The following is a 19,254-nucleotide window of genomic DNA, read 5'->3' as shown; positions in this document are numbered from 1 at the left end:
AGCCGGGGCGCCGCGCGGCCCCCCGCCCCGACCCCCAGCCCCTGCCCGGCCCGGCCTTACCTCCTCGGCCGCGCTCCCCGGCCCCGGGCGGTGCGGTCCGCGGCCGGGCGCCAAGCTCCCGGGGACGACGGGTAGGAAGGTCGGGCCCGCCACACGCGGGGTCCGGGCCGCCGGCGCCGCCGGAGGGCCGAGCGCGGGCCGCGGGGGCCGGCCGAGTCCTCGCGCCGCCTCCGCGGGGCCACGGATACGGAGCTGCCCGCGCGAGCCGAGGCGGCCCGGGACGCAAGGCCGTGGAGGGCCCGGCCGGCGGCGGCCGCGATGGTTCGGTCTGCACCGAGTGGGAGGGCTCAGGCGGGCTTCGCGGAGCGCGAGGGAGGGAACTTGGAGCGAGTTGCCGCGGCCCAGAGCGCGTGTCCCTGTGGAGTGTGCACGCCCCTAAAGAGCGCCCCGCCCCGCCCCCGCCCCGCCCCTCCCCCTCCTCACCCCCTCCCCGTTCCCGCCCCCTCCCGCACCCCCGCTTCCAGCCCGGCCCCCTCCCCCACCCCCTCCTTGGCCCCACCTCCAAACCCCTTCCACACCCCCACCGACGCTCCCACCCTTGGGGGGGTGGGGAGGGGGGGAAGAAGCCACAGGGTCTCCGCTGCCTCCGGGAAGCCCCACATCAGACCAAGGCGCGGGGGGGGGGGGGGGGGGGGGGGGGGGGGGACCCTGGAGTCCCTTTTGTGAATGCGGTAACCACACCTGGTAGTCAACCCATCCAGATGATCTCGGTGCCTGACATTTTCCGTGGGCTCACTTGCATACACTCTGGGGAGCCTGCTGTGAGCATTTGCAGACTTAATTTCTCAAGGCATTTTTTTTCAGACTCCAAAAAATGTTTGGAGAAAACAGTAAAGAATATTTTAAAAATCGCAAGCACGATGTACTGCCCCTAGAGTGCAGGCCGGCTGATGTTTCCAAATTAACTCAGTGTTTCAGGGTGTATGATGATTCATGTTCATCATGTATGGTTTGTAAATGCTTTTTCTTTCGATGCGCTTAATCACTTGGTTGGGTTTTCTGAGGGTTTTGTCGTTTTAGGAATACCGAGCACATTCCAGTTTAGTGTTTGCTACTGGGAACTCTAGTAGAAGAAATCCCTACTTATCGAAACGACTGAATGAGATACGAACTCACAACGTAATTACTTCTCTAGAATATTTAGCAGAGATTTCCTTATACCTTTTGTACGTTTGAAATAAAATTATCTTCATCCCATTTGCTCAGAAAGATCATCTGTATTTGAACTGTGTCACTTGTATCATTCCAGTTCAGAAACGATCAAATAAATGAAACTCAGACTTCCAGCGTCAAGTTTTGGCTACTGACAGGGGAACCATTTTAAGCGAGTGACATGATACCGGGAACTTTCCTTCGCCATGCTAATGCATTCCATGTGATGCCCACACATCGCCCCGTGTCCAAAAGTCGTGTAACGGCAGAATAAAGTTATTTTGTGTAGCACATTAGAACTGACTTCTCTCATCCCAAGGTAAGCTATTAAAAAAAAATGAACTGCATTGCCCCGACCTCTTCCTTTAGGGAATTGTTCCTTTACACTGTGCAGGAGAGACCTTCCCTGCCATCACAGAGGCACGTGACCCAAGCTTGCCAATGAGAGTACCTCTCATCCTCTGGGCACAAAGGGAAGAGGGGAAATACAGAGGATCTAATCTGGGAAGATGGGGGGGGGGGCTTTTTCAGAGTTGATATGACAGCTTCTGAGACAGTGCGGTGTAAGACAGAGGTAGCCTGTTAGAGAGTAAGGCCAAAAGAAGAAAGCCACCTGAGCAATGAAGACAGGAAGAGTGGTGATGGCATTAATGAGGCCCTCCAGGCAGCCATGTCTGAAACCAGTCAAAACCCTGGATTTCTGAGGAAATGCACCCATAAATTGTCCTTCTAGCTTCTTGGGAGTTAGGTTTCTTTCCAAAATACTCACTCCTAAGGCCGTAAAAGATTCCCATGTGAGCCAGGCTCTGAAGATCAGGAATGTAATCAATGAATCCTAGCTTCTCGATCACCTAAATTGCTCCTTCATAATAAAATAGGTTCCAAGAAGGTCGTTTAGTAGTTAAGTCTTACCTTTTAATAGGACTGAGGTTCTCATTTAAGGTATTACCGTTGCCCAGTGCAGATTTAACATTTTTACATTGCCCTCCTTAAAACCAAAAGTTAACAAAAGATGTGGTTAGAAAACCGGAGAGAAAATATTAATATGTCTGAACCAGAACATCCCAGCAAATTTTTTGTCTTGAAGTCAGTCCAGTAAAACGTGCCTCCGTAATCCCCTATTTTTGCTGATGTAGGACATTTCCTCTTTCCTGGATTGAAAACGTTAGGGCCTGTTACAGACCTCCAGGGGCTGGCGAAATTGGTCGTCGCGCTGGAATTTTATTGTGTTGCGTATTGTTCAGGAGAAGTGGGCCATTGGCCTATGCTTGGAATTCTTTTGTTCCACAGAACTTGTTGTCTCTAAAACTATGTGACAATATTTGGCTTGGTACCCTAACAAGCGTCCATACACTAATCTGTATGTCGCTTAACCATTACTCACAGGTCACTGTGAACAGTGGGAGGTTGGGTGGCAAGAGAGTGGGTGGGACAGACCCAAAGGCATTGCTCTGAGCCTCTGGAGTGGTTTCTAAAGGGAAAAGAGTTTTCGTTGGTTTTCCTTCAGATGGATATGTACCTGGCCATGTCAATAACTAGTGAAATTTCATGCATGAAATCCCAGGAGCTTACTAATTATAGTATACCATACATAGGTTTGAGCCCCACAGAAAGACAATACAAGGAGGTGAACCATCTCCAGAAACATGACGAGGAAGCCTAGGAGGAAAAGGAAAGGAAAGTTCTAGAATCCAGGCCCAGCTCGGAGTGACACTTGTTCAAAGGATAGGCTATGGTTCCCCAAGGGAAAATTTCAGCCCGATATTCAGAGTCCCTCCCCATCCTTGTGCCGATCCGTGTGATGTCTGTGCCATTTCCTTACCCTAGAGTGGCTCAGAAATCTCTCATGTAACCTGGGCTCCCCTCTGTCCAGAGCCTACCCTAGAAAAATGGCATACACCAATAATTTTCAAACCATGAAACAGATGGTTAGGAGCACTTGGAGTGCTCCTAACAACGCCAGGTCTCCAGATTAGGGGGAGGAGGGACGGGCACGTGTATTGTTTTAGGACTTCTCCCAAGAGAGCTTGTAATGATCAATTTAAAGTAAATCAGGTCTCTGAATTTGTGCCCTTCATCCCACAGGGGGGAAAAAACAACCTCTAGAAACCATCTGATCGGACTCCATTGACTTAGAATTATATGTAAAATTAAAGTTATTGATTGAACAAGCTCAATTTGTCTTTTTTTCCTGAACAGCCTGTATAGTTCTTCCGAGGTTATGGAAAAAAGCAGTGAGGACTGCTCCTTAGGATTTGCCAGAAGCAATCACACTGAAAAAGGACAGCTCACAGCCAGCCAGAGATAAGAGAATCACTAACGAGAAAAACATCGTCCTTTGTTACAGGAAGAGGTTACTCCACCAGAGGCAACAGCCCCAGGGTTATCACCTATTGCATATTTCACAGTTTATTACATGTTCATGCTGATGATCGGAGAAATCAAAACAATCGAATTACGTTCACGAATACTGACCTACGTCATTTAATACTAGTAACAGCTATCGTTTACCGAATATGTGGTCTGTGCTAGGCAATTTACAAGCCTCGTTTCTAATTGCAACAATGCCCCTGAGCATAAATATTATAACCCCCATTTTCTGAACAAGAAACTCAGGCCCAAGGAAGGTCAGTGACATACCCAAGGTCACAGAGTTAATATTCGAAGGATTTAGAGGCTGGTCTATGTGACCCGACCTCAAAGCCTATATATTTTTTACTCTAAAAACTTGCCTGTGAGTCATCTGTTTAATAATACAGTGCCTGGCCACATGTGCCCATTTCAATTTAAATGAGTTAAAATTGAATTGGACGAAGACCTCAGTTTTGCAGTCACGCTGGCCGCTTCTCAGGTGTCCAATAGCCACATACAGCCCCGCTGGATGGCACAGACAAAAAAAAAAAACATTGCCATAGTCATTGCAGAAAGTTCTGTCAGCACTGATGTTTCACATATTTGTTCATATCACCAATGAAGACACTGTTCTTTGTGATTGAATATCTCACGTACATTACTCCAAGTATTTCGAAAGACGGAATTCTCTGTAAAACACGTAATACATTGATGTTCCTGTGTCTTAGTCCGTTTGAACTGCTATCACAAAAATACCAGAGATTGTATCACAAAAATACCAGAGATTGTATGGCTAATAAATAACAGAAATTCACTTCTCATAGGTCTGCAGATTGGGAAGTCTGAGATCAAGAAGCCAACAGATTCAATGTCTAGTGAGAGCCCACTGCCTGGTCCATAGACGGACATCTTCTCACCGTGTCCTTCACATGGCAGAATGAGAAACGGAGCACCGTGCTCTCTGGAGTCTCTTTTATGAGGGCACTAATCCGATTTATGAGAGCTTCACCCTCATGACCTAATCACCTCCAAAGGCCATGCCTAGTGCTAACATCAGTTGGGGGGGGGCGGGGGTTAGGATGTCAACATTTGACTTTCGGAGAGCGCAAACACGGATCACAACCTGCCTGAATCGTAGAGCACACTGAACAAGAGGCCTCTTGAATGCCTCAGTGGACCCAAATGGCCTGGTGTGGGGCTTACGCTTCCCGGTCCTCCTCTGGGGGTCTCTCTTCCCCGACTTTACTTCTTGTTTCTCTCAGACTATCTGCCGCATTATAGTGTTCACGGATGTTTTGCCCCAGCCTGTTTCTACTTCTGTCTCTATTTCTTCCTACTCGCTGTTTTCCAATTCCGTGTCCCCAACTACTGCTGACTTGTCAGGGACTCCAGAATTTTGATCTCTGACTTCCACCTCAGTTTCTGATCTTCAGAGTAGGGTTTTTTTTTCTTTTTCCTAGCTCTCTACCAGACTAGTGCATTCAGAGCGCCGTCTGTAGACCCACCAGCAGTCGTCTGTAAATTGATTATTGTTGTTCTGGGACAAGCGAAGTTAGAAAGTGAAAGCTGGAGTTTAGAAACTTCTAGAGCAATTTGTTGTTGCAGGGACCTTATATTTTATTTTATAGTATATATGCAAATAACAGACCGCAATGGATTGGAGATTAAAAATAAACAAACAGGGGCGCCTGGGTGGCTCAGAGGGTTGAGCGACCGACTTTGGCTCAGGTCATGATCTTGCAGTTCGTGAGTTCGAGCCCCACGTTGGGCTCTGTGCTGACAGTTCAGAGCCTGGAGCCTGCTTCAGATTCTGTGTCTCCCTCTCTCTGCCCCCCCATCCCCGCTCATGCTCTGTCTCTCTCTCAGGCTCTCAAAAATGAATAAATGTTACAAAACATTTTTTTTCAATAAACAAACAAACCCAAATACACTAAAACCTTGGATCAAGAGTAAATTGTTCTGTGAGTGTTCCATAAGAGGAGCAAACATTCTGAGTAAATTTTTACTTGATAATCAAACGACGTCTTGTAATAGGAGTGTATGTGACACCGAATGTCACATGATCACCACTGAGCCAATGGTTCTTGAAACTCACTTTGGTATACAAGTGCTTTGGATTCCAAGCATGTTTCAGGAATGAGTTATGCTGGCAAACCAAGGTTTCGCTGACTGGACCTGACCCCATCTGGCTACCTCCTATGCCCCCAATGCTCACTCACCACCTGCCAATAATTACAGTTCTTCTTCTCCCGCCCCCCCCCCCCGCACTGATGCCCCCCACTCTTCAGTCAAGATCCCTGCAGGAAACGGGGGGTTGAATACAGGGAACTACCTACAGAAGTTCTTGAGAAGCTGAAGCACAAACAAGAAAAGGGAACTCAACCTGGATTTTAGCAGGAGCCAGAAACTGTCATAAACAGCACAGATAAAGGACAAGTTGGTCTCATGGGCACCCAGGAGCTGGAGCTGATGACGGAACTTCTCCCCAGATGCTGAGACCACGGAGGGCACATGGGTGCTGTCTTTTCAATTGAACTGAATGAACTGATTTTCCTATTCTATTATTGACAGCAACCACGATAAAAAAATTTCCTGGGACATCCTAGATTGCCAAATCTGCATATAATAAGTTAATTATGCAGAGGAGCTTGACATTGTTAGGTCCTTTCAGGCTGTGAAACTGACCTAGGGGCGCCTGGGTGACTCACTCAGTTAAGCATCTGACTTCAGCTCAGGTTATGATCTCACAGTTTGTGGGTTCCAGCCCTGCACTGGGCTCTGTGCTGACAGTTCAGAGCCTGGAGCCTGCTTTGGATTCTGTGTCTCCCTCTCTTTCTGTCCCTCCCCTGCTCTCACTCTGTCTCTAACTCTCAAAAATGAATAAATGTTAAAAAAAAAAAAGCATAAAAAGAAACCTGATCTACGCATCAGGACTGAAGATGTGTCTGCTTTTATAAAATAAATACATGAAGTCTTGTTTCTATTTAGCTCAGAACTTTCATTTACTTCCATATCTTCCAAACTTGAAAAATATTAAGCTGCCAGCATTTCTTGCACGGTATATGGAATATTAGGTTAACATACACACTTTCTGTATTCCTATAGTGGGAAATAATGTGCCACATATACGCAGCATTTTTAAACCATCTGTGGCAAGGTGAACTTAGAACATTAAGCTCCTTACTTAATAGAACTATAATCCCTTTTGTACACAGCTCACTAATTCTCATTTTCCCTGGAATCAAAAATCAGAGGCGGCATGAATAACTGAAATCTCTAATTCAATTCAAAGCTCGTCCTAATCAAATATTAAACCAGTTCATTAGTAGCCAGAAAAATGAACTAATTTGAACTTTTCTGCTCCTTTCTACCATTATGCGGTGGAGACGCCAACCAGTAAAAATAGGTAATAAGCAAGAGAGAACATGGAGAAGGGGACAAGTAAGGGAATATTAGGTCTCTGAGTCACAGATGGTACTGATACATAATAACCATTTTCCTCTGTTTAAAACATGCTTAAAGTGGGTGTGTTTATTCCCTGAACTCTTTTTAAAGTGTATGGTATGGTTTCTAAATGTTGGCTAAAGATATATTCAGAATTTCATGTAGGCATTCTATTTTTTTAGTCACCTGGTAGTAATCCTAAGGCTGAGCAATGTATTTCTGACATTTGCAGAAATCACCTGTAAATTACCAGGAACTTGCAACAAAATGTCAGAGTGCTTTTGGTATAGATGCGAATTTTAGCTGGTTCACCCACTCAATCCTCCCTCACTCATTCTGTCAGCAAATCTCTCATTTTCAATGTTTTCACTTATGCATTTAGTCATTCACATCTTACCTGCACTTAGTACAATAGCTTTCCTGGTTCACTGTGTAATACATGACAACCAGTCAAATGTGTTCTTTATTACCTCTTCTATGATTATTCTTCCATTCCCCCAAATTAGTAAAAATCAATCTTTTGGGCAGTTAGTCCGATGACTAACTCATTTTATTTACCTGACAAATTACACACACACACACACGTGTGTGTATGTGTGTGTGTATGTATGTGTGTATATATATGTGTGTGTGTGTATATGTGTGTGTGTATGTATGTGTGTATATATGTGTATGTGTGTGTATGTGTGTGTGTGTGTGTATATATATGTATATACATATACATATACATATACATATACATATACATACACATACACATACACATACACATATACTCTTGTTTAGAGAGTGTGTGCACAAACAGGGGAAAGGGATAGAGAGAAAAAATTCTAAGCAGACTCCATGTTCAGCACGGAACCCGGCACAGGGCTTGATCCCATGACCCCGCCATCATGACCTGAGCGGAAATCAAGCGTCGGATGCTCAACTGACTGAGCCAGCCAGGTGCCTCATAAATTACACAGATTTGAAATTTTCTGCTACTTTCACCACCAGCAGTCAAGACTTCTAAGTAGATACCCTTTTCGAACATCCGCAGTTGCAAATTGCCGACTAGCACGTCACAGAAGAGGGACAAGGTAGAGGGACCGAGGGAAGGAGGTTAATAAGAGGCAGAACGGGGCGATAAAGAGAATGTCTCTACTCCCCAGCTCACCATCACACCCAATTCAAAAACTGTCCAAACTCTGCCAGACCGTAAACAGGAAGACTAAAGCATAGTATGTTGAAATCCTTTGAAAGAAAAGCAAATCAGCAAATGTTGCCTTTTTGGTGCCACTGATAGAAGAGAAGTGTGGCTACACACAGTCACCGTAGGCTACAAAAATGTGGGTACGTAATTACGGCATTTATCGACAAGCACATCTCGCTCTGGTAGTCTCTACCTCCTCATTAGCTGTGAGTTCAGAGTTTTATGCAAAGTAGTAAGTAGAAAATTTAAATACCCAGCACAATTTGCTCATAACCATCAACCATAACAGTCTTATGAATTTTGGATGGGCTGGGTTCCCCCCTCTTAGTAAATATCTTAATCATGCCGTTCTTAGAAGGTCCTCCTGCGTTATATTTGATTAGATTGCCTATTTCTCTGAACTCAGGCCTCACTACGCACTAATAAATTGTCCTGCTCAATCAGTGGTATTCGGGTGGCTCTTCATTAACCTCATGAAGTCTGTCAGCTGTATGAGAAGAGTGGGTGCAGCTAACCCTAACCCCTCTTGTGAAATTTCTCCCTACTGCATAGCGGCTGACAAAATTTCACCAGCTATTCACTGAGATAAATCCATGCTCTGATAGTGGCGTAATTATTATGTCACTTTATATTCATCAACGTCCAATCCCTGGGATCTCGTCGAAAGTTTTATACCGCAGTAATTCTTGCTTGACCACGTGGAACATGGGAAGTGCTGACAGGCCAGGCAGAAGTCCCTGATCTCCGTGCAGCTCCTGACAGGCTGCAGGGTACCTTTCCCACCTGGCGATGCACATCAGAATCCGGGAGAGAATGAGAATGGAAAATTATGGGAAGATCTAATCTTCCTTGGGTCTGAAAAAGTTTGTGAAGCCACATATTTAAGAATATGAATAGCAAAATATTCCTGTTAATTTCCTATGCATAAGGTGTTCTTGTTCTCTACCTGAAAATATTATATTTGAGAAAATAAGAGTTGCGATGGCAGTTTTAATTCCAAATGAGACGTGACTCACCCAGGCAGAGCTGTGGAGGTGGTTGGGGAGTCACAGGAAAATGGGCTTTTTGGAATACTGGGAAGCTCGAAACAGAGCAGTTCTTTGGGCATGCCCGAAAGCTAACTCTGCTTTCTTCCTCCAGGATCACAAGGCCTTGCTAATATTTTCTCTGCCCCCTCCCCCTCCGCAGTTTTATTGAGATACAATTAACATACAACATTGTACAAATTTAAGGTGTACAAAATAAGGAATTATTCCATGTATGTAGATACTATGGGGCCCCCAGGTGGCTCAGTCGTTTCAGTGTCCAGCTCCTGATTTCAGCTCAGGTCATGATCCCAAGGTTCATGAGTTCAAGCCCCACATTGGGCTCTACGCTCACACTGTGGAGCCTGCTTGGGATTCTCTCTTTCCTCTCTTTCCTCTCTCTCTGCCCTTCCCCTGTTCATTCTCTCTCTGTCTCAAAATAAATAAACTTTAAAAAAATAAATAAAATGTTCCCCACACTAAATTTACTTAACATCCATCACCTCACATAGTTACACATTTCTTTTTCTTGTGATGGGAGCTTTTAAGATCCTTTCTTAGCAACTTTCAAATATACAAAACAATATTAACTATAGTCACCAGGCTGGACATTACATCCCAGAACATATTTATGTTATAACTGGAAGTTTGTACCTTTTGACCACCCTCATCTTCCCCCAAACCCCTGGCAACCATCAGCTTGTTCTCTGCTGCTATGATTTGGGTTTTTTTTTAGATTATTTGCATGTGTGTTTTGTTGTTGTTGTTATTGAGTTGTATGAATTCTCTATATATTTTGGATAGTGACCTCTTATCAGATGGTAAGCAAATATTTTACCCCATTCCATTGGTTGCTTTTTTACTTTGTTGATCATTTCTTTTGCTATGCAGGAGCTCTTTAGTCTGATGTAGCCCCACCAATTTACTTTTGGTTTTGTTGCCTGTGCTTTAGATGTCATATCCAAAAACAAAAACAAAAACAAAAAAAAAATTGCCAAGTCCAATGTCAAGGAGCTTCTCCTTATGTTTCATTCTAGGAGTTTTATATTTTCAGGTCTTACACTTAGGTCTTTAATCCATTTTGAGTTAATTTTTGTAAGTGGTTTAAGATAGGGCCCAGTTTGTTTCTTTCTTTCTTTCTTTCTTTCTTTCTTTCTTTCTTTCTTTCTTTCCTTTCTTTCTTTTTTCTTTCTTTCTTTCTTTTTCTTTCTTTCTTTCTTTCTTTCTTTCTTTCTTTCTTTCTCTCTTTCTTTCTTTCTTTCTCTTTTTCTTTCTTTCTTTCTTTTCTTTCTCTTTCTTTCTTTCTTTCTTTCTTTCTTTCTTTCTTTTCTTTTCTTTCTTTCTTTTTTGATGTGACTATCCAATTTTAACCCAGCAAGATTTATTGAAGAAACTAACTTTTCTCCAGTGAGTAAACTAAAATTCATTTGGAACCACAAAACACCCTGAACAACCAATGAAATCCTGGGAAAGAAGAATGTAGCTGGAGACATCACACTTTCTTATTTTGAACTACGTTAAAAAGCTATAGTAATCCAAGCAGTAAGGTGCTAATATGAAAACAGACAGATAGACCCACAGAGCAGACTTGAGAGCCCAGAAATAAACCCATGCATGTCGAGTCAACTAACATTTGGCAAAGGACCAATTCTCACTGGAGAAAAGACAGTTTTTCCAATAGGCTTTTCAGAAATCATGATTTTAGTTATTCCAGAATGGAGCCCCAAATACAACAGGATATAGGCAGAGGAAGTTACTGAGCTTGTAAAATCCCAAGAGATGTTTTCCTGCATAGCTTGGGCTATCTGTAGCTCCATCTAGGTTATATACATAATATATATTTTATATTCTTGGGTAGCTAGAATGGGCTAAGTACACTCATTTCCCCTCAGTGTATAGCCCACCTGACATGTTGCATTTTCCATATAGCTTTAGAAATGCAGATGTTATCTTATGTAAATATAAACAAGCTACTCCTTAATTTGCATTTAGCTAATATGAAGTCAGTGTTTGTTTTCCTGTGCCTCAGCCTTTAAAAAAAGATTTAAGCTCAGGGGCGCCTGGGTGGCTCAATCAGTTGAACGTGCAGCTTCAGCTCAGGTCATGATCTCACGGTTCATGGGTTCGTGCCCCGCATCGGTCTCTGAGCTGACAGCTGGGAGCCTGGACCCTGATTCCGACTCTGTGTCTCCCTCTCCCTCTGCCCCTCCACTGCTCACACTCTGTCTCTGTCTCTCAAAAATAAACATTAAAAAAATTTTTTTAAAAAGATTTAAGCTCAAAAGTATATATTTTTTCTGATATGATAGGTAACAAATTTCAATTTTCAATGTTTCATGTGGTTGAATAATGTTTAAAAGCTACTGTTAGATGACTGAGAAATAACCCAGAACATATAATTCACATGAAAGATTATATGCTATTACAAAAGCTTCTATGCTACTAATTCAGCATAAAATAATTAATTTTAGCTTTCATGAATGATGGGCTTTTTGGAGACTGAAATGTCACTATAAAATCTTTCCTTTTTTGAGACATAAGACTCATGTAAGCAATATAAATTTTTAATGTTTGTGGCATATTTGCAGACAGTTTAGACTGTAAAAGTCCTTAATTTTAGATGCTAGTCATATTACGTTTTGTGCTTTATGCCTCACTTCTATTTTATTCACAAATATCCTAAATACAGAATTTGCTTTTTATTGTTATATCTTAATTTTTATTCTCAACTAAATAAAATGATTGGTAAGGGCCATTGTACATTCTGACAACACGGGCTATAACAGATTGACCAGACATCCATCAGAGTTTCAAGACTATTTAACTAAAAGGACTGGCCCTGAAGTTCAAAATTATGTAATATCCTCTACACTCTGGTTTCTGCAGGGCCATCATGCAAAACCAAGTGGCCTCCAGTGCCCATCTCCACGGGCCACACTACAGACGGGCCTCCCTAATGGGGTGTACAAAGCACCCCCAACGCTAGAAATTTCGCCCACAGACTCTGATTTTCTGTCTGGTGCAATAGATCCAATGCTGTAACGATAAGTCACTTTGCGGAATGTTATATAATATGAGTCAATAACTGTTGCTCATAAGCTTCTATCTTCCCGATCATAACATATATGCACATGCATTAATCATTGCAGTGAGAAAGCCTTTGCTCCTCTTAATGACTGAATCTTTTAAAGGACAAAACTATTTAAATGTAGAAGTGTATTATATTTAAAAGAGCATTTTAGGAAACCACCGCACGAGGAATAGATTGGTACGCGCAGGCTGCAATCTTCTGCCCTAACTGCAACCCCAGAATAAAGTGATTATGTAATTTGTGGAGGTGCACCCATCTGTAATTGAGTTTGGTCATAATGAGAGATTTTCCAATGATCTGTGCAATTTGTAGAGAATCCTTGGTGCATATGATGAAGAAAGACTGGAAGAGGTCAGAGTTATAAGCAAATTATAAGATGTCATTTCAATCCATGGGTAATTTCCTATTTCTTTAAGTAATAGAATATACTCAGGAAAACACGGAACAGACAAACAAGTTCGAATAAATATAATGCAAGATCAGTTTCAAGTAAGTACCAAACAGACATTGTGTAGAGAAGTCAGATGTAGGATGATTATAAAATTTCCTTGAGGAAATAAAATTTTAATACGACTTTATACAATGAGAGGGTTAAAAAGAGGACCGTAGGGTTTTTCTGTTAGAGAAATTACAATTGTAAATAAAATAAACAGTTGATAACTGCTTTAAGAGTCTATGGTGGACAAAGCTTTAAAAAAAGGAAGTTAACTTCAGAAGAGACGAGAATAAGAATCTTCAGTGAAGGGCACACCAGTCAGTTGAATGATTACTTATAAACAATGTTTCAAAAGATGCTAGATGGTAGTCATAAGACAGTCATTGGGCATTTATCACTAACTTTAATATACAATATTACTGTTGAGAACTTTTGATCTTGTTGACAGACATGATTAAATGGTAAGACAAAATGTTTTAAGGTACAAACAGACAGGATTAATTGAAATACATAATAATACGAATCATAATATGTGATTTCATATTCAACAAATTTTAATATAAAACAGATGTTTTAAAATGGTACCTAAAAACAATTTTGAGATTTTGGAGGAAGGAAAAGTTTTGGTCTGTTTTTAAAATCATCTTAATTTTATCTTCAGATTAGTAAGTCTAATATTACAGATATAGCAAAACAATATTAGGTCCTCATGAATTCTCAAGATCCCAAAGAAAATAAAACAATAGATTTTTAAGATTCTGTTGATCCTCAAGACTAACTCCAAAATGGATGATTTAATTATTTTTTTCGTGAAATTGATTAGGTCATTAAAAGTGTCAGAAACTAAACCAAATATTTTGATGAGTTCTTAGAACTAGTTTTAAAAAAAACTAAACCAAATATTTTGATGAGTTCTTAGAACTAGTTTTTAAAAAAACTAGTTTTAAAAAAAGGAATATGTGAGGCATAGACTTTGGATGCACTGTATACATTAATTTAATCCAATAGTAGAGAAATTATGTTATCTGGAGTAGAAAAGTTGAAAATTTCCTCTTGTAAGCAAATCTCGGGTAGTCATCACTCAGAATTCTTCCTTTCTGTCTTTCCTGATAGACAGATCTGATTTATTCTGTACACTCCCATGAGTAAACGCCTTCAGGAAACGGGAAACATTTTCCCACATTGGTGGGATTGGAACTTTTTTAGTAGAGGTAAGGGGCAGACAGAAACATACTTGTTTAAAAGAATTTTATTAATAAAAATTGTTTCTTTAAGCAAATACACATTAATTATTTGGAAAAGATTTCGGCCTATTGGATGTTTATCATGAAATATTTGTGAAAAGAATAAACCATCTAAGTTACATGAGACCGTAACTATACCCTGTGCAATGAAGGGACTTACTGTATTTTTCCACATGTTGAGGTCAACCACATAATGCAGAAGTAGTGAAATAACTCCAGCCACAAATATGCCTACAGAGTTCCAGCTTCTGGTCCTTTCACTTGGATTTCTTTTCTCTGCACTGATAAGAGAAGCTTCAAAACTCTTAAAAGAGAATCTAAGAATGCTATTTTATAGAAGAGAAGTTCCAAGTATTTAAAAAGACTCCTTGGATGGCAGCAATAGTATAAAGATTTGTTGGTGCTTCACCAAATGGCAGGCAAATCATTTATAACAATGTGACCAATCCAAGATTAAAGAATTTAAGATATTTTTTTAAAGTTTTTAAATGTTTTTTTATTTTTTGAGAGGCAGAGAATGAGTGGGGGAGGGGCAGAGGGAGAGAGGGAGACACAGAATCCGACACAGGCTCCAGGCTCTGAGCTGTCAGCACAGAGCCCGACGCGGGGCTTGAACCTACGAACTGTGAGATCATGACCTGAGCCAAAGTCGGACGCTCAACTCACTGAGCCACCCAGGCGCCCCTTAAACATTTTTTAAAAAAGAATCTAAAACATTTATATATTGTAGGTTAGGTTTGCATGATTGTGTGTAAATAGATTCTTAGAATTCACAAAGCAAGATGACATCACAGCAGTTACGCTCTCGACGAACCACAAGCATAAATCACATGCAATGTTTTTACAAGAACAAGTCAGAATTAGGAGGAAGACAGGAGAGGAAGATGCAGGAAGAATGGGCATAGCATAAAAAGAGTTTACTCACTCATTTGGTAATTTGTTTATTCTCTCGTTTATTCAAGCGACGTATATTGTAAAGTTTCTCTACGGTGATACAACAGGAAACAAGCAGACAAAGGTTCTTGTACTGTATTCTCATGGTGGGAGAGCAAAAGCAATCAAATAATAAAACATGCATAAGATAATTCTAGATGATGATGAGTGTGTTTGTTTTCAATAGATGATGCTGTAGAAAGCCAGTGACTGCGGAGGCATGGAATTGAGTTAGGTCAGGTGGTCAGGAAGGTCTCATTGGGAAGATGGCATCGGAGGAACCAGCCACGCAGGGATAAGGGGAAAGGGCATTCCAAGCAGAGGGCATGGTTATCGCAAATGCCGGGAGGCAGGAATGAGCTAGGCATGTTTGAGAAAAAGGAAGAAAAGTACAGAAGGATGCAACATGTGATGGTTAATCTTCTGATTTTTCAACTGTACAATAGTGTGAAAGCGATATGCATGTTCAGTAGAAGCCGTACTTTGACTTTTGAATTTGGCTCTTTTCCTGGGCTAGGGATATGGAGTAGGATCCTCTGTTGTGTTGCCGGGCAGTGATACAGCTCCCAAGCAGCCACATGATCACAGGGGTCAACAACAAACATACTTGTAACCATTCTGTTCCCCTGCAACCATTCTGTTTTCCACTGTCGGTATACTAGTCAATAGACTACATGAGATAGTCAACACTTTCTTATAAAATACACTTGGTGTTAGACAATTTTGCCCAACTGTAGGCTAACATAAATGTCCTGAGCACACTGAAGTTAGGCGAGGCCAAGCTATGATGTTTCGTAAGTTAGGTGTATTACATGCATTTTCAACGTACGGTATTTTCAACTTACTATGAGTTTGTGGAGACATAACCCACCATCTAAGTCAAGGAAGACCTTCAGTGAGCAAGGAGAGGTTGGAGGCGTGGCTGGAGAAGAGGTAGGACTGTAGTAAAGAATTTACATTTTAGTCTGCATGCCTCCTGAAAGCTGTATAATCTGCCTTATATTCCCGCAGGGCCAATCTAGCTGAGATGTCACAAATTTTCAGGGGATAGGGGAACGGAAGCTAAGAACGGAAGCTGGGCGACCAACATGGAAATTTTACAGTGGTCCAGGGAAGCAGATGGAGGTGACTCACACCATGGTGGCTGTAATTAAGATGAAAGAACCTTTCATGAAATTGAGTTGTATTTCTGAAGTAGGCTTCAGAAGGACTTGAAACCTCAGTAGACTTCAGACTTCAATCGGACTTGAAAATGGATTATAGATGTGAAGTGGGATGATATAGAATAAGGCAAAATGATTACCCCTAGCGATAAATACAACAGAAAATGTAATACGGTGCAGGTTGAGGAAGTACTAAAAGAAAAAATCCTGAGAGTCAAAAAATCTCAGCTTTCGATCTTAGAGAAGGTCTCATTCGATCTCATACCCAAAGTGCCTACTTCATCATGGGGTGATGGTCTCTGCTTAAAGACTCCAGTGATGAAAACGCTTTTGCCAACCACTATTTTGTTAAGGAGGGTCCACTGAGTTTAGTAGTTCATAAGCTGAATATCAGATAGTCTTGAGACCTTTCATTTCATAAAATTCAACAGGATACTGGAAAGGTATATTTGGAAGAAGCTTAATTTCAAAGTCTGAGAAGTTGCCTTTCCTTTCCTTTCTGTTTTGTCTAAGTTTCTGTTACCACATTTTAAAGATAGCAGACACAATTTTTTAGGGAATTAGAAACAGGTCATAGGAGGACAGAGAAGAGAGACAACTCTTAAAGTTTCTGAGAGTCTGAGGAATGCAGCAGACAGCAGGCTGATCAGATGTTCTGAATTTCTGTAAAGGACTAGACATGAGAAAAGTGACATCAATTAGAAAAGGAAAATATTTTATTTTGCAATCGGGAAGAGTTTTGTGGATTTAAGAAGTAAAATAGTTAAAAATTCTTTGGAGTCATGTAGTCCTAGAAGATTAAATTAGAAAACAATTCATTCTGGGTAATTAAGACCATGTATTGAAGGTAGAGGGTCATATGATTCTCTAATGTTAAAACAGGGTCATGAGTCTACTAAGTGAATTAGAACTCTCTTAGTTGCCTGATTGATTGTAGGCCAAAGTATGATAGAAATACTGTTGATTCCATTTTAGGGTCAGCAGAGATTTTAATTTAGTTCACGGGAAAGAGCAGGGAAAGAGACATTTTATCAGACGGATGTGATAATTTCACAATTTGTAGATCATTTTCCTAGTGAAAAAATGATGGTCTTGCTTTTAGTAACTTATAACCCATTGGATTAAAAAATTCACAAAGAAAACAATTAAGTAACTTTTCAACAAATTAATTTTATTTTTTAAATTAAAAAAAAATTTTTTCATTTATTTTTGACAGAGAGAGAGACAGAGCATGAGCAGGGGAGGGGAAGAGAGAGAGGGAGACACAGAATCTGAAGCAGGCTCCAGGCTCTGAGCTGCCAGCACAGAGCCCTATGCGGGGCTTGAACTCACAGACCGCGAGATCATGACCTGAGCCGAGGTCGGATGCTCAACCGACTGAGCCACCCAGACGCCCCTCAACAATTTTATTTAAGGCTATCTTGAAAAAGAACGAAACTGGAGGAATTTTACTACTAAGTACCAAGAGTTGTTATTAAAGCTATAGTAATTAAAACATAAAATAAGAGACTAATAAAATGAACTACATCAAAATTAAGAAGTTCTGTTCACCAAAAGGTAAACCACAAAGTTGAAGACAATTGCAGTACATCTGACTGACAAAAGGCTCATGTACAAAACATGCGAGGAACTCACAGACAACGAAAACTGAGCCAAAGACTTAGACAGGATTCCCAAGGATATGCAAATGGCCAGTAAGCATATTTAAAAAAATGTATTCAGCCACATCAATAACCAGGGAATACAGTTTAACATCACGATAAGTGACCACTCTGCAACTACAAGAACGAGTAAAATTAAAAAAACAAAAGACCTGACAGCTTGTGTAATTACTGGAACTCTGATACATGACTGGTAGGAGAGAAGTCTATGCAAGCACTTTGTCAATCAATGTCTGCCAAAGTTGACCGTACTTATGTAAGAATAAATAAGCTGCTGATATATAAAACCACAAGGGCGAAACTTAAGCACGTTATTAAATAAAAGAAGCCAGGTACAAAGGAACGTGTACTATATATTCCCCTTATAAAATGTTGAATAAAAAGCAGAACTGAGGAGCCTGGGTGGCCCAGTCTGTTAGGTGCCTGACTCTTGATTTCCACTCAGGTCATGATCTCACGATTCACGGGATGGAGCCCTGCATCTGGCTCTGTGAGACAGCACGGAGCCTGCTTGGGATTTTCTCTCTCCCTTTCTCTCTCTGCCCCTCCCCTAAGGTCACGCATGCTCTCCTCTCTCTCTCAAGATAATAAATAAACTTAAAAAAAAAAAAAAGCAAAACCAATCTATGCCTTTAGAAGTCAGGATAGGAGGGACTTCTTTAGGGGAACGGGGTGGCATTACTAATGGGGAAGCAGCATGGAAAGCGTGAGAGGTGCTGACAATTTGATGTTTCTTTAATAAGTGGTGGTTGCACAGCAGTTCACTTTGTGCTAGTTCAGCAGGCTTCCAGTCATCGCATTTAAATTATACTTTAATTAAATACATATAAGCATGTAAATCTTTATGTGTTACATTTTAATTAAATATATGTAAATATATGCCTGGATGCCAATTATATTTCACTTCAAATTGTATTCAAATGTACAAAGACAGACGTTACATTAACACTGCGAAATTTCTCAACTTGAACGTAACCCACGACATCTCGAGCAGCACAAAGTTGCATGTAATTACAGGAAAAACATGGAACAGATTTTAAAGGGATCATAACAGGTTAGGACAATAAACCAAACCGACACGGTGGGGCTTAAGAGGTATTAGGATCAAGTCACTCTGGTGCGTTAAAAGAGCAACAAATAACCTACCCTTCAAGTAGCCAACACTACAAGTAAAAGAAATCCAAGGGTTCTTAGTAGGGAGATTGAGGTGGTTAAAAAGTAGTCTGTGCCGTAGCTCCTATATGACTCCCGTTAACTTCTTTTCTAAAAGAGAAATAAAGATGCTGCAAATAGAATGAAAAGACCAAAGACCAAAGACGGACCAGCTGTCCGTCAACCTACTGCAACACTTAGACCCTTTTCTGAGACAGTTTTCCATAAGGTGTGAAAAGGGATTGGTGGCGTTGAACTAAGAATTGCAATTGTTAGCCTGAAGCTATTTGGTCGGATGAAATGGGGCAAAGCTGCTGGTGAGAATAAAGGTGGGAATCCGGCGATTTCC

The sequence above is a fragment of the Panthera pardus genome, unplaced genomic scaffold (assembly GCF_024362965.1).
Source record: "Panthera pardus isolate Hobbes unplaced genomic scaffold, ASM2436296v1 HiC_scaffold_7, whole genome shotgun sequence".
Taxonomy (NCBI): domain Eukaryota; kingdom Metazoa; phylum Chordata; class Mammalia; order Carnivora; family Felidae; genus Panthera; species Panthera pardus.
Note: the sequence above shows the minus strand (reverse complement) of the source record.